The sequence below is a fragment of the Octopus bimaculoides genome, chromosome 3, assembly GCF_001194135.2.
Source record: "Octopus bimaculoides isolate UCB-OBI-ISO-001 chromosome 3, ASM119413v2, whole genome shotgun sequence".
NCBI classification, from domain to species: Eukaryota; Metazoa; Mollusca; class Cephalopoda; order Octopoda; family Octopodidae; genus Octopus; species Octopus bimaculoides.
In genome coordinates, this window is record NC_068983.1 from 162,439,401 (window position 1) to 162,441,745 (window position 2,345).

Below are 2,345 nucleotides of genomic sequence, written 5' to 3' on the forward strand. Positions count from 1 at the left end.
TATATATATATATATATATATGGATGTATTTGAATATTATTAGATTACAACTAAAGACTACACATGTTCATGTATGCAATAGAGACTCCACATTTTCTTTTATAATAATCACGCTGTATTAACTTGAGATGAAGAATATTCATCGTTTCAAAAGTAACCACACCTTGGAACAAATCTAAACCTAGATGACTTCTTTCTCATAATATGAACGTGTTATGGTGTCTTCGTCTCGGGTTTAGATAAAGAGAATCCCCATTATATCATATCTTTCTCTATGATAATTTAGTTTCAATGTATGACATGAAGCATTCCAGCTAAGCTCAACACGTTAATTAGCGAAACTATAATCAGGCTTCAACATAAACTTGTTAGAATATGTGACGCCCTGGTGGATTTATATAAACCAATGTCTCTTCATACATAACCCTTCCTCTAAAAGATGTTATTTTAAGGAACATTTACTAAACTGGACAATCACTCTGTTAGATTGTGGTTCTATATAATTGTAATAGGGTAAAGATATTCAACATGAAATCCCATTTTCATGTATTTAAACATATTTAAATTAAAACGTTTCTTGTTGCTTCAGCTACACTAATGAGCTCAACTAATTTTTATCTATTTCCCCCTAATTATCACTTGATATCTGTGGAGGTGTGCAGGGGGCACGTTGGTGAGAAATTGTCGACATTTTACCATTTTTTAAAAATCCTAATGTTTTAGTGTCTCATTCAAATAATTATGACCGTTTGTAATTAGTTGCTTTAATTCACGTGAATATTAATATTCTGTTAATTTCAATGGTATTTTATTCTTTAATTAAAGTTTATCCAAACCAGAGAAAGCTTCTATTAACATTAGGTACATGCAGCCTTACAATTGGAGTATTTCTATTTTGGCTGAAGAAATTTAGTTTCCAGGAAATTTGTTATATATTCACCTTTGAAATATCTTTGTTAGTCTATATGGCTTCATCCTGTTGGCTTGGAATGTTTTATCAACGCCTGGTTTCTATTTAATTTGAGGCCCTGAAGAAAAAAAAATACACATCCCCTTTGAATGTATCAGTCAAAGGAAAGTGTATATTTTATATATATTATTGGAGCTATATACAGCATGTTGTGCCTGTACAACTACGAAGCTTTTCCTCATCATTTTCTGCTTTTTACTTTATCAAAGTTGAATTAAAAATAGAAAAAACTTTTTTAGAAAGAAACAAAGTATTTTAAACCTGCCATTTTTTTTTTTCGGGTGTGTTTTTTAAAGTATATATACACACATAAACTTGTTAAAATGCTTAGTTCTACACAATCTTACAACACTTTAATGTCTGTACATGACTCCTTGGTTTTACATAAAAGCTGTCCTTGTTGAAATAATTACTTTTTATCCACATTGTTGGGTTTCTTACTGCAGAAATCCTTAACAACAACAACAATAATAATATACACTAGTCACGACTTCCTTTGTTTTACTGATTTTTATATATAGTATATAATATATAATACACGTATACACACACGACCGAGTGTATTGCTTCAATCGTTTTCTACTCTACATTCAATGTGGATAGCTTGTTAATTTTCTTTTTGTCCATTAATAATAGTGAAGCTATCAGGTCGACTAAATATTGCTTAATGCCAAGACAAAGGTCATTGTGACCAGACGTGTTAATCTGTATATATAGCGGAATCGGTCTTATTTAAAATCGAAGAATATGGCCTCTTTATTCCAGTACCATAATTACTGACTTATTAACCTTCATTGCCACTATATCTTTTAGTCTTAATTACTCATTTGCCACACTTCGATTTTCTTTTCTCTTTTTTCCATTATTCTCATTTATCATTCAACGTATTCCTAATACATTTCATTATTCGAGGAAATGTTCACTCAATCGAATCTATTATTAATCTTTAATCTTTAATCGCTGTTCATTTTAATGAATTGTTCTTCCTCTAAGGCGACTATTTCCTCTCCCTCCCTCCAATGGGGGGGGGGGAGATATACAAGAAATTATTCTTTCTTAAATTTGAATTCGTCTTGAGCTGTATGAAACCTTGCTATTTACAGTCGTTGATTATAATAGATTTTTAATTTAACCTAATGCCGCCTTTATAAATTGGTTTCTAATTAACAGCGATCGTCCAGTTAATAATAATAATAATAATGGTCGAGCCGAAAATGTAGTTTTATGGAGGAGTCGACAAGCAAAGCACATGCGGGTTGGCAGCCTCCTCTATTCTAGCTGCTGTATTTATAAATGTAAAGTCACGGACATATTACGAGATTTCTAGTAGATTGCTTGCCATATATATATATATATATATATATATATATATATA

At 30.9% G+C, this 2,345-nt stretch overlaps 1 protein-coding gene across 6 annotated transcripts in view; it reads left to right on the top strand.

Annotated features, from left to right (window-relative positions):
- Nucleotides 1–2,345, top strand: part of LOC106867186 (E3 ubiquitin-protein ligase UBR5) — an 80,339-nt gene that overhangs the window by 269 nt on the left and 77,725 nt on the right. The window lies entirely within an intron of this gene.